The sequence below is a fragment of the Neolamprologus multifasciatus genome, chromosome 1 (assembly GCF_963576455.1).
Source record: "Neolamprologus multifasciatus chromosome 1, fNeoMul1.2, whole genome shotgun sequence".
Lineage (NCBI taxonomy): Eukaryota > Metazoa > Chordata > Actinopteri > Cichliformes > Cichlidae > Neolamprologus > Neolamprologus multifasciatus.
The window spans coordinates 34,025,572-34,040,172 of NC_140439.1; the positions used below are offsets into that span (position 1 = coordinate 34,025,572).

Below are 14,601 nucleotides of genomic sequence, written 5' to 3' on the forward strand. Positions count from 1 at the left end.
ATTCTCCTGCGCGCCACAATGTTACTCTCAATCTCCCAGCCTTGTAAAAACTCCAAGACAGCAGTCTGCTCATTTAATTACTGGCACACTGTGATGTCATTTCATTATTGTGTTGCTTTTATGGCAGTGGCAGTGGGCTAAGATTTTCCTGTCTCAACACAGAGACACTGATGTCATGCCTGCAACAAAGATTGAAACACAAGCTGCCTTATAAAATGCGGCCACACTTCCATACCCTCTGTTCCTTTCATTAAAAAGAAAACAAAAAAATGTTAATTGGACTCCAAATTAAGTTTGAATCCTGACAAAATATGTTCTTTTTTTCTGTTTGCCATTTTCATGTTTTCTTAAAAGGCTGTCAGCTGAGGTTGCGAGGTGAGATGAGCCTGGGCTGTGTTTAAGGGTCATTATGTTGGTTATGTGTCTACTTGTGTTTCCAAATTGTAATTGTACAGTGTAAAATTTCTAACAAGAAAAACAGGCTGAAGGTCTGCTGAGCCAATAACATTTACAAATTGCAATCTGAGCTGCTCCCACACAGTTCCGTGTCAAGAATCCCCAATCATATTTTCTATATGGAAACACTACTGCTACAACTTTGAAGCTCATTTAGTATTTGCCTTTCAAAAACGTCTCACGGAGACACAAATCTACAAATGCTTGTGGGTTATGGAGAGCTGACGAAAATAAAAATTAAATTTCTCTGCAGAAATGAATACAGAAAAAGAAAGACCAGAAACTCTAGTCTTCGCTCAATCAGTACTAACCATTTGGCCAAAAGAACAGACTCTCATTCAGTTACTGATGTTTAAACTGAAGTGATGCAACTGACGTTAAGAGAGAGTTTTGCAAGCCTTACAACCATATAAGTGCTTAGTGTTTAATGTGGACCAGGCCGATACAAAACAGCAACATTCAGCACACTTTTGAGTAGAAGTAAAAGAAGAAGACCACCAAAGTTAGCTGTTACAGCTTCATTTATGAGTTGATCTGAGAAATTTTTGATTATAACTTTTTGAAAAGCAATAGCTGCTGATTTTGTACAGTAAAGCTGGAGAGAGGAGTGATGGGATCGTGCCTTAACGTATGCCAAATAAGTGATCCAAAATTTCACAGTTTTTAAGGTTAAACTGACACGCAACTATTAGCAGTCAGGCAACCAACATAGAAGTCAAAGGAGCTTGCAAAGAAAAGCATCTGGACTTCTTTAAGTTACTTGAAGACGTTTCATCTCTCATCCGAGAAGCTTCTTCAGTTCTAAAGTCAAATGGTGGACAGTCCCAGATTTAAACCTAATGGGAGTATCCCCCCACAGAGGGACAAAAGGACCCCCCGATGATCCTCTAATCGCCTGAGCCAAGGTGTGAAACTGGGTGTGGGTCCCAATCAGCCAGAACGGATTAACCCACTGAACTGAAGAAGCTTCTCGGATGAGAGGTGAAACGTCTTCAAGTAACTTAAAGAAGTCCAGACGCTTTTCTTTGCAAGCTCCTTTGACTACGATGACCTGGATGACTGAGAACCTTCACAGACAACCAACATAGAAGTTGCATCAATTGTAGTTTGACTGATCAGTTTCCACCCTAAAAAGTCATCACCAACAAGTTATGTGACTGCATGAGTTTCTCAGTCATGACTGAGAGGTAGCCTATCCGAGTGTCTTGTTCATGCACTTATCGACTAGTCACTTTTGGGCTCTGGCGTGGGCTGTGGGAAGTGAACATGAGTCTAAAGTTCCCAAAAGGGACGCATTTGGAAAGTTTGCGAACATCACACCATGAATTAGTGCATGTATTTATGAGGTTTGCTGTCCTTAAAAGCAAATGAGTTTGCCGAGCCACATAGCTTCAAAAGTGAGAAATATCTGTAGCCTCAGCCCAATCTTTTGATCTATTAAATGATATTATAATGAATTCTTTAACATTTTGTTTGTTCCTGCTCTCATTGAAATTCTGCGCTTTCAGCAAAGTAATAACTTCCTTTTTATCTTGTAAAGTAATGGTAAGAAGATCTGAGGCCTCCATGTTGAGGTTCCTTTAGGCAATCTCCTATCCCCTACCCAAAACCCCTGCTTACATATACACACATATATTTCACCATTAGCATTTCTGGCTCTTTGAAAATACTGGTTAAACAGTGAGCTCTTTTTTTAGGTTAGCATATGTACTGGACGAGTAGAATGCCTCCACACAAACTGAATTTGTATCGATCTCGCAAAAGTGCCACATAGAGGTAATAGAAGACTATAAAAAGGTGAGTCTCTAAAGCTTTTCAGATCATTAGATTAGGGAGTGTAAATAATAAAACAAAGTCAGACTAAAAAAAGCTGTACACTGAAAAACTGTCTCCTGCTGAATGGAAAGATAAGACGTGGGTGCTTTGAACACACTCACGTTAGGCTGTGCAAGAAAATAAGTGCTCAGAAAACGCTGTGCAAACAGATGGACGGTGTAGAGCTGCAGGATGAGTTTATAAGTTTATGCAGATGCTGAAAACTGGCTAGTATTTCAACACATGTTGTAACTGGCCTGATTTCCAAACCTACAGTTTTGCAGTGTTTGAATGAAGGCACTTTGCCTATTTTAATCAGTCTTTCTAATTATAGACATCTAATTAGGTGTCAACTCAATATTCTGGATGATAAAACAATAGTAAACCACTTTTTCTTCATGGCGTCTTTGTGTGTTTTAGAATTTTTAAGCAGCTGATTCGCCCTCAGACCATATGGGTGCCTATGCTAACATTACTTATAATCAGCCTCTAGGTTTACTGTGATTATGAGAAATAATTGCTCAAATCCATGATCCTGGCTTCTCTTAATACCAGTGCTTCAAGCAATGTTATCAACAAACAAGTTTCTTCTTTTTGTTTCCTACATTTTGAATAGCTACTTGCCTAAACCTACTAAAAAATAAATAAATAACTGAACGCAGTATAAGTGAAGTGCATGACCCAAGCCGAGTAATGAAAAGAACCACAACAACCAATCACAGCTAACTGCCTAACCGGCCAAATGATATCACATATAATACAAAACATTTATTTCCTTTAAAAAAAAGAGAGTAAGTCAGGCAAATAAAACTACCAGTTTTATTTGCCTACCAGTGACTTGTCACTTGTACCTCATGCACTCTGGCTACACTGCATGCAGTGGGTTAGAAATACTGGGAGGTGCACAACAAGCTAAAATGACACCAAAGCGTGCCATACAAGCAGTTGAGAGCTCACTGTCTTTTTGCACAGCCATGCAATGAAAACAAAAAACAAAAACTCCCTGTTAGTCAGACCAAGCCATGCTAAGAACAGCTGTGAGACGAAGCTGTCCTTGCTAACACCCCAAGAAAGATGGTAAAGCAGTTTATCTGAGCAGATTTGCTAACTGCATAACAAACACACCATGCCTTCTTTATTACTTCACAAAAAACTCATGCAAGTTCACCAGTGGAAAACTTTCAGTGCAAAGCAGCAACAGCAGTAATGGTTCAGTCCACTACTATATCAACAGCTACTTTGCAAAACACTGGCGTGGATGATGCTAATGTAAAGTTAGGTTGATATCTAAATGTAAAAAGAGCAACACAAGAGAAGCTTCAGTCACCTATCCCCTGTTTTGAGGCCACAGTACAAATGCACAGCACGACTGCTTGACATACTATAGCAAAGTATGGAAAAAGCAATCCTACACACATTAGCAGAAAACTCTAAAAACCAGACACTCGCAATAAAGAATTCTCTTGAACAGTGCGGAAGCTGCTGGTGTAACCTAGTCTTCAACTCAGCATGGAGTGACAGTGTCTTCATGTACAGCCAGTATTAATCAAGTGTTGGCACCATTAAGAACAGTGTCAGGACACTGAGCAGACCCAAACCGCTCTCTGGTCTGGCTCTCATCCCTACAAATCAACAGTGAGTTTAATTAAGCCAAGCCATGCTGCTATTGATTCAACATTACTGTTTAACCTGGCAGCTCCGCGGGAAATCTATTTACTGTGAGCGACAAAGGCAGACTTATATGATTGCAGGAAAGTAAATTGCAAGGCTAATATTTGGAAATTGTTTTATTTGATTTCTATATTTATTGAGCGTAATTTCTTAGCTCCTCTGCTGCATATTTAGCATCAAACGTGCGGGTGTGTGGGCCTGTGGTCAGACGGCAGGCAGCCAGAGGTTTGGCTGGCTAGGAAGAGTTGGCTCAAACCCGATTACTGGGGTGACCCGCAGGAAGAGTTCTCAAGTCCAACAGATTAGGAGCTTTTCCAAAAGCCACAGCAAGAGGAAAGCAGAGAAGAGTGGAGCAGGGTAGAGTTGAAGAGAGACGAGATCACTCAAAGCCTTCACTGCTAGAAAGTATTGCTCAACACAATAAACATGATTTCAATATTACCTCCATATATAAATACGCCTAAAACACATTTTATATTTCCCTTGACCCTTCAGCGCTGCCGGAAAGTAATTTGAATCAGGACCAGCAGAGATACATAATCAAATAAGTATTTTAATGTGCTCACCTGTCACAAGCCAGGCTCACTGTAGTTCATTTTAATTAACTAATATCACCATTTCAAACCCTCAACGCCCAAATACATCTTCATAATCATCAGTCACTGCAATGCAAGCAAATGAACTGACAAAACCTTTCAGTTGCTCAAATGAACAACAGCATTACTAACCTCAAAACATGTGACACAGCCCTCTGATGGCCAAAGTAATTATGACAGGAGCAAACTTAGGAAGCCAGGTCATACGGCAGTGTGCAGGGTGGATGGGTGGATCAACAAAATGTTTCTCAATTGGCGTTTCAAACAGTCAAAGACAAAGAATTTTCTTTAGTTTCTTTTTTGTCATCATCCTTACACAACACTAAAAGAGTGGCCAGAGTGAATTCTTTGATTTAAGTCTAAAGTGTCAGATAGAAACTAGAAGTGTTTGGTATGGCAAGTGAAAGGAGAAGGAATGGATACAGAGAAGGTGGCACAGTCAAAAGATTTAGAAAGGTTAAGTTTGTGTCACTTTTTTGTTACAATAAGTATTCAATTCCTGAACTTCAGAGCTCTACAATGAAATAAGATGTTAGCAGACTAGTAAACGAAGATGTGGAGAGGTCAATAGATGGTGCATTGAAGCTCAAAGTATATTGATTGGATGACAGGAGCTGAAGCGCTGCAATTTGGCACTGCCTTTACTTTGTGTATGGTGCCTCCAATAATAGTGACGCACCTCTTGGTAAAACTGCTGATGGTGGCTGCTCAGTTATTGGCAATTACCGGTGTGCTACTAATACACATCTAAATAGCTACACATATCAATTAATTGACGAAACCATTATTTACAGTTTTTTTCTGAATGAATGTCTGCATGCTCAAGTGTCGTTTTGCAAGATACTGAACCTTAAAACTAACCCCAATGTGACAGTGTGTGAATATAATAGGAAAAAGTGCTAAATGTATAGTATAGAAAGCATTGTGCAAATGGGCGAACATGGTTTGTAGTGTAAAGTGCTTATTAAAGCTAGACGAGTGCTTTGTAAATGCAGTCCAGTCAGTTTGTTCTGGAGAGGAAATCTTGAGAGCACTTCTTTCATTTAGACTGAAGTCAATCTGCTGAATGCAATGAAACCAGCGATGAGAATCTATTTTTTAACAGGTATGATTTGTAGGAATCACATTACAGATTGCAAACGCTTTCACACCTAGAACAAGAAGGCTGTTCCTTACTCAGATCACCAACATCAACACAGACAGCTAGCAAAATACAACAAGCTTCTACGGCAAGAAGTATCAACTAGAGCTTTCATCTTTTCTTCTTTGTGTGATACAAAATGCATAACGTTTAGGGAGTTGTCATCAAGCTCATCAGGTTCAATGCATTTATCCACATTAAAGCTACGTGATTTAGCTTGGATTCACTAAAGCAAGTCATCTAATTGACTAGGAAAGAAAAACTCAAATCAGTCAGTCACGGATAACTTAAAATAGCTTTTCAATAAAACACACACACACACACACACAAATGCATACAGTGCAGCCTCTATTTCTTCAGCATGTGGTGCAAAAAGAGAAGCCTGTCCCTCAGAAGTGTTGCTATTTCTGTTTACCACAAGGCCCCAAATATTCTATCATTAGAGAAACTAGGAGGGGAAGGAAATACCACTTGGGAACACATGGACTCGGTGCAGCCACACAAAGAAACTTAACTGACAGAGTGGATACAAGATTAAAGATTGTCATGTTATTGCTAACAGGTTTTATATCCACATCTTCATTTAAAATGTCAAAAAAGGATATTTCCTCACTTCTCATGAGAAATCACAGGTTTGTTTAACATTATACTATTAAATGATTTACCCAACGTGTTATACAACCAATATTGGTTTTGTATGCTTCCTGTTGCAAAACTTATGTATAATTTAGGGATGCAACGATACCAATTTTTTCACACTGATACGATACCGATACTTGGATCTGAGTACTTGCCGATACAGAGTACAAAAAACGATACTTCTACCACACACACAAATACAATTAATTGGAAGACAGGTTTTATTATATTCCCTGCCGATAAAAAATAAAATCTTAATAAAAATGACCACAAAAAAATTTCAAGTGAAAAATAAGCACTTCTGTTAAATTATTGCAGAGTCTCCACATTGTAATTTTACAAAATATCACTGAACTATTGGCACTGTCTCGAGCTTTCGGAATAATAAATAAACACTTCTGTTTGGAATAAAATAAATACAAATTAGGTTTGCGAATAAAATGAACTTTTAAATTATTGCACAGTGTCCATATTGTAAACAAACAAACAAAATAATAATTATTAAATAAATAATAAAATATAAAAATTATAAAATAAATAAAATAATAATTGCCCCCCTAGTGGCCAATCTAAAAAACTACAACAGAAATGACAATCCACCCTCTGATTAATGAAATAAGTTGGTATCGGTTCATGGTATCGGTTAACTTTTACGAGTATGAGTACACACACATTTTACAGTATCGGCCCCGATACCCGATACCAGTATCGGTATCGGTATCGGTGCAACCCTAGTATAATTCTTCAATTCTTTGCTGTTTTAATCTGATAGAATAGTAAAGGTCGATAGTTTTAAAATGAAATTTAAAGTTTACCTTCAACTGAGAAAGATTTACACCAAAAAAATAAATAAATAAAATAAACAGCATGGTCTAGGGCAAGGGTGGGAAACTACAGGCCTCAAGGGCTGGTGTCCTGCAGGTTTTAGCTCTCACTCTGGGTCAGTGATTAGTTCATTAACGGGCCTCTGGAGAACTTCAAGACATGTCAAGGAGGTAATTTAGCCATTTAAATCAGCTGTGTTGGATCAAGGACACAACTAAAATCTGCAGGACACCGGAGTTCCCCAACTCTGGTCTGTGGTGAGTCACACTGAATACTAGACAATGTGCATGAATGGCCAAGACCTAGCCTGGGAATAACACAAATGTGGAAAGTCACTGTTCCAAGCCTGGTTGGCATTGAGACAACTGTTAATCCACCAAGGGGCGGGTTTGATAAAATGACATTTTTCCATCCATTAGCAATACATCACATTTTTTTGCTCTGATTGGTTGTAATCGTCCAATAGTTTCCAGAGGTGCTTTGGTCTGTGCCCAGTGATAATGTGTCTTAGAAAACACAACTGAACTGACATGTTATAAACTAGTTACATTTGTATAGCAATGCAAGGCTAGCAAATACCATCATGACAACGGAGTCAAGCAGCATCGTGGTACTGTAGCTAAAAAGTACTTATAGCTGGAGTACCAGCTATAAGTACTGGCAGCTGCATAGCTTACATATAACTGTATTTAAAAGCTCTCCCCTCCAAATATTTGAAAACACACATTGTCAGATAAATTAATTTCTTTTCTGGGAAATTATGTTTTATATTTTTATCATTGGTTTCATACTTACCCTGGGTAGCTCAATGATGAATGTAAAATCAGCAAAATCTGGGACCGTGCCCTGCAAGTGTCACGCAGGCTGTATGCACATATTGAATAATATCTAAGTAAATAAATGACTGTTAGGCTTAAACAGTCTTTTGTATTAGGTGTAAATTTATAGAAGCATTGGTATAAACCAAGAAAATATGATGGTGCTGAATTTCTTCTGCATGTACTGGACACACCCTAGTAACATCTTCAGCACCAACCCTTGCATCATTCTTTATAAAACACTTAGATATTTTTTGGGGGGTGGGTACCCATTTTATTTTGGCAGACACAGTAATAATGTCTATCATTTCTGCTAAGATATCCACATGCTCATAGTCTGTTTAATGGGTTTTAGAAGCAGCACTGTGGGCTGCATTAAATTTTAAGTTAAACAATGATGAAAGGCAGGGTCCATGTTTTCCAAATGGGCTGACATAAGTATCAAGGGATATTATATTCTTTTAAACATAAGCACTAGCAACATGTATTTTAATCAGATTTAAAATAATGAGATCACGATGTGCATGAAACCACTATGCAATGCAACTGGGTGATGAGAACATTCCCGTGTGAAACCCATCATAACGTATGATGTGTTTTTAAGAATGCACTACTTCCCATCAAGTCCCAGTACACTGCTTTACTTTAAACCCTGGATAACAGCTATTAAGCCATTCAGATAACTTGAACCTGTGCAAAAAAACAGGGAGCAACTTTAAACTCATGTGGCTGATGTTAAACATTAAGGTTAACTTGGAGTCAAGAAACTGAGGGACACCACATTTTTTGGTCTCTAAGATTTTTTTCAGCTATGATCACCAGCTTCTATCTGGTGTTTAGCAAGTCCTGTATAGTATGCCTTGAAAGCTTTTTGCGGAAAACTGAACGAAACTCTTAGAAGAACCAAAAAACATTTCAACGCTGAAGAACATCAGGTAGTGATCTTTTCATGTTCTCTAGTCATCGTGGAAAAATGATTTTTGGTTCCTTCTTTGCAGTCATCTAATCTATATTTCTCACTTTTTAAAGAAATGGTCTGACTCAACGTCTATGCTACATGGATACAACACTGACATTTGTTCGCTTATGGTCTTTTTTTTCCTCATTCTAACATGACTAGTTTTGACCAGGGAGATGCCATCAGAGTTTCAACCATGTTTAATGGAAAGAAAATATATACACTATGTGATACTGCACCAAAATGATGCCAGACAGTATTCGGGTTATATACACTATCAATATCTAGCCTTAACTGACTGAAGATGGTAGAGTTCTTTCATCCCATTTGCTCCCCGTGGTCTCAGAAGTCTGACAGGGTGACGGTGTAACCATGACCTGATTACCTGTCCCCTGAAGCCTGTAATCACTAAAGCCAGCAGACAGGCCCTGCCGGTCCGCTGACAAGGAGGATAATTGAAGCTGATGGTACATGCTGCTCGCCCTGCTAATGAAATATGAAAACAAAGAGCAGGAATGAGGCAGAAGGGACAAGGATGAATGCCTGAACTACAGAGCCAATAACTTCTGTCTATTAACAATCAATGTGTAAAAAATGTGGATTGGTCTTTCTTATAAGCCAACACATTTAAAAAGTTTTTAGGTGTTTCCCACAGACATTATATTATGTCGCTGTTTTTCCCTTCTCATGTTTATCAAAGGAAAAGTGTTGTATTACGAGTTTAGCAATTAAATGCTGACACACTCCACAGTGCTCCTTATAGTGCCACAGTTAGACTATCAAAGAAATCATTAACCCAGCATCAGTGTCACCACCCTTAACAAAATCATTCTTTTACCAAGTAGAATTGAACTAAAAACACACCACACTTCACGTTTAGGTTAGCAAATTAAATAATCGTCATATATCCTTTAAATACAACTTTACGACAAAGTGAGGGAAACCATGAGTTAGTCAGTACTTATCCCTTATCTCAGCGATAAGCAGTGATTTGATGAGCCAGCTGTTTTATTAAGTAACAGACTCCAATAAAATAACCACAGCCTGTTTAATAGAAATCACACAACTGGAGACTGAACTCATTCTGTCTTCTTGGAGAGACTGATTTAAGTGACATGCTGCTTTCTAAATAGCAGACTGTTTTCTAAAAACCAAAGAAGATTGACTTTGCCTTTGTACAAATGTGTGATGCCTACAGTAAAAATAATTTTTAAAAAAGAGGTTTATTTTGTGTGGTTTCAATAAAATATATGAAAATATATATAAAAATGCAAATTGCCATCTATAACTGTTGCTAGGTAAAGTATCCATTAATTCAATTCATTTATATAGTGCCAAATCACAACAACAGTTGTCCCAAGGGAAAGACCCTAAAATAATACAAAGAAAACAGAGAAAACACCAACAATTATATGACCCCCTTTGAGCTTTGAGTGCTTTTAAATGCTTTAGTGACGGTGGGAAGGAAAAACTTCCTTTTTAACAGGAAGAAACCTCGTGCAGAACCAGGCTCAGGGAGGGTCGGCTATCTACTGCAACTGGTTGGGGTGAGAGGAAGAGGACAGGAAATTACTGGTATGGATGTATTCAAATAATTGCATATGCCCCACCACTCAGCCTTGCTAATAAATCCCTAGCGGATAATCTCGGTACTGCAAACAAACGAACAAGAAAGTTCTACATTATGTCATAACTGTTTATTTCATGACATTTCATATAAAAGACTTTTCCAGAACTCAGTTTTACTGGTTTCATTATATCCAATTGTATGTTAAGAGAGAGAGAACTTTTTAACTTTTTAAATATTTTAACCCCGCCAAGATCAGACTAAAACATCTAAAATGTGACAGGCTACAGTCTCACATGACAACACAAATGCAATAGTTTATTTTATTTTTCAAAATTATGATCCGTTTCACTGAATTCTTAGCCATTATTTCACATTGTTGCTTTATTTCCTACATGACATATCTCTAGTTGAAATGATTGCCACACTTCTTTTTTTTTCAGCTCTGATGAGTTACTCTTGGAATGAATGAAGTAAGGCGGAGGTGTTCTAGCACTAGGGTTATAATAACATATATTATTAAGAGAGTTTCAAGCCTGATTTGAAGTTTACTCTATTTTAATAGACATATCATGTAAAGCTATACATTTTTATTAGGGTGCTATATGTGTAGGTTTGCATGATTGAAAGCTTTAGAGATTCTTATTTAATTCACATTGCTTGTTCTGTTGCTCCTAAAAGCCTTTTATTCTCCTGATTCATCATAATTGGGAAGCCAGCACCCAGTTCTTGTGAGCAGCACCTCACCCTCTTGATGTGTGGTGGTTCTGAAAGTAAATCATAAACCTACTAAGCAACGTAATTTTTCGGTTTTGACTGAAAGCTTTGCCCCAGTACTCAGAAGCTGTTCAAAGTCAGAGAGAGTCAATATGACTTAAGGGGAACAGATTTCTTTAAAAAAAACAAGATAAGGACAAATATAAAGCAGAGATGTGTTTCTGTTAGAGGAGTTAACCTGTGGAATAGTTATGACAGTGATTTAAAAAGGTGTAGTTCATTTTCCTTGTTTAAAAATATGTTTAAAAATAGAGTATTAGAAAAATATATATATCAAGAATGAAAAGAGCAAAAAAAAACAAAAACAAAAAACAAAAAAACCTCTTGATTCTTTTGCTTTGATGTAGTTACTTACTAAGGTGGAAAGTTTTTTGTTTTTTTGTTTTTTCTTGTTTGTTTGTTTGTTTTGTTTTTGCTTTGTTTGCCTTCTCTCACCCCAACCGGTCGCAGCAGATGGCCCCGCCCCTCCCTGAGCCTGGTTCTGCCGGAGGTTTCTTCCTGTTAAAAGGGAGTTTTTCCTTCCCACTGTCGCCAAAGTGCTTGCTCATAGGGGGTCATATGATTGTTGGGCTTTTCTCTGTATCTATGAAGCGCCTTGAGGCGACATTTGTTGTGATTTGGCGCTATATAAATAAAATTGAATTGAATTGAATTTTATTATTTGCTTCGAGCCCTGTGTACAGGAGCTGCATGCTAAAAGATCTTTTGTTAAAAGGGTTGGCGTAATAAGCAAATGCTTCAGCCAATACCTTTTGATTAGCCTTGTCTCATGCTTTCTTGCTTTGTGGTAAATCTTTGTTCTGTCTTCACTGAGATATTTGAATGCTAATCAATAAAAACATATCACTCACTCAAAAAAAAGAAAGCGACAACTTCTCAAATCTGGCAATATGAGAAGGGTCAACATGAACATGTGCAGTAAAATAAGGATTAAAGTAGCAGTTCCCCTTTAGGCAAAATGCTTAAGCGTAATGTGTCAGGTTCAGAGAGTCGAAAAACTTGAAAAACTTATTGTTAAATTTTCTATTTTATTGACATATATCTATAATTTTTGATTGTTGTTCCCCAGCTATGTGTACTGGTCGTCACAGGATCTCCAGCTGCGTGTACTTTGAAATCTTCCAGCAGATATTTTGTGATGAGTTGTAATAACTCTTCAATCATCCCACTGCTTCAACTAGTTTTTAAACAAATTATGGTTTGGACTTCTTCTTTTTTTATTTTTTGCTTTAGACTACTGGATAGTTTGGCTTAAAACTATTTAAACTTGTATAATTCACTCCTATTCGATCAGCGATCATGTACACTGATGGGGACTTCCAACATGACTGCTTTGCTGAACCCTTGTAAAGGCTAATTTATGGTTATAGTTTTGGGTGTTGTGTACCTGTAGGAAATAACACACATTGTTCAGGACACCTCAGGTTTTGCGATATCCGAAGCGACATACGCAGAAAAGGCAACGCTTTGTCAAAGATTTTCCAATCCAATCAAAGTTTTATGCAGCTCTCACTCAGACCACTTATCACAACATGTACAGTAGCCTCCGCGTACAGTATTCACAGTAAGCGACACTCAGACATGAGATCACAACAAGCACGAACCGCTACCAAATATAGCCTAGACAGAGATGAAGCAGCGCAGAAGCAACATTTAAGGCAGTTTTGGAAGAAATTCAAACACTGAAAGAAGATCGCAGCACTTCAAGAAGGGTCGTGGTTCCCCTCCCTTTCAGTCTCCAAAGCACAGAACACAGTCAGCACACTTTCACATACAAAGACACATGTTTGCTCCACTTACCCCCACTGGCCTCCCGGTGCTTCTGTAAATACGGGCTTTTTATCAAAGTGTCTCCGGCTGAAAGACACGGACAGATCCTGTCCGCTATATTTAGGAAACTGACAAACTCGGAGCTGCGAGAGGTTTGGCTCCTCCCACCGGAGTGTGTGTATAGCAGCGTCTGTACGTGTGTGCTTGGATCTTCCAACACACTCACACTGACAGGCATACACGATTTGTTTGTGTACTGTAGTGTGTACATGTCTGAAACAGGGCTGTAAATATGAGTTCACATATATACTTTAAACATGTCAGTGTGAGTGTCACACAGTGGAAATTTGTATTTATCTTGTATTTTGTTTTTATTCTGATAGTGTTTTATGTGACATCGTTTTTAATCCATTGTGGAATGGCTACACATGGGACAAATTAGCTGATAGGGACCACCTGCTGAGGCATGGGTGTGTCCAGAGGTGGCCTATCAGGTGTGTAAAGACATTTTAAAAGCAGGCTAGCTGAGCACTGAAGGGAGAGAGGCCCCAGACTGGAAGGTGAATGCGCGATGGCCAGCGTGACACGGCGACCCAGTCCTGACCTCATGGAACGGCAACAGTAGGAGACAACGCGTGTGACTGGCAGCAGGGCAGAGGTTTACCTCTCTACTGTTGTTTACTGGGTGCAGCTGGATTGGGAGAGGGTCGCCAGGGCCACTTCTGGGACCATTGTTCTGGCCCCTATTTGTTTTTTTGCAGGACACCGACGCAAGGGGAGCTGTGGCGGTGGTCGCATGATGGATTCGGGTGCAGAACGCAAGCTGGGCTGGGATATGATGGGCCCGTGGAAGGACAAGAAGATGGGAGGCTCTTCCTTGTCTGCAGAAGACGAGGCTGGCGTGGACTCTGCTCTAAAGCCAGAATTCCTGGCCTGCTGATGGACCCATAATGAACATGTGGCATAATTATAGCAGGGGTTTTTTAGTGAATGTAGAAAATGGTAGTTTTACGGATTTTAGAATTGTTTTATTTAGTTTTAGTAGATTGACAACATTTTATTACGTACATTTTAAGGGTGTTTTTTTTATTTTTTTATTTGTGCTCCCTGACCTAGTAATAAACTGTTTCTGATCAGACCTTCTTCATCTCTGTGCCCTGGGTATCTGACTCGCTAGCAAAAAAAGATACAGAGGAGATGCAAAATGACTCCAAATGAAGCAAAACTACAGGAATATGGCACAAACTTACAATAAAGGCACAACTACACTAGATATGGCTGCAAAAAGACGAACTCAGTATACAAGATCACACAACCCAACAGCAAAATATACAAATACCAAAGAAGTATGAAACATCCGCAAAAAAGTCTTTTTGTCTTCTGTAATTTTGTATGCGTTTTCATTTCAGTGACTCTTCACTGTGGGAGAGCTGGGTCTTCATGTCGGTGCCCAGGCCCCGATATTTCATCTGTACATGGGTGTATTCAATCTAGTACTTTATTAGTTTAAATCACAGATGCAATCTTTCAAAAACAGGAGATCAAGATATTAAAAAATGCAGACATAA

General features: G+C 38.6%; 1 protein-coding gene across 1 annotated transcript in view; it reads right to left on the minus strand.

The window, feature by feature from the left end:
- The window catches only part of LOC146526140 (myocyte-specific enhancer factor 2A-like), a 52,611-nt gene extending 39,385 nt beyond the window's left edge, over window positions 1-13,226 (minus strand). The window contains exon 1 of the mRNA XM_085155892.1: window positions 13,064-13,226. The gene's annotated coding sequence lies outside the window, so the exon portion shown is untranslated. The remainder of the gene's footprint in view (window positions 1-13,063) is intronic.
- Window positions 13,227-14,601: the final 1,375 nt, after the last annotated feature.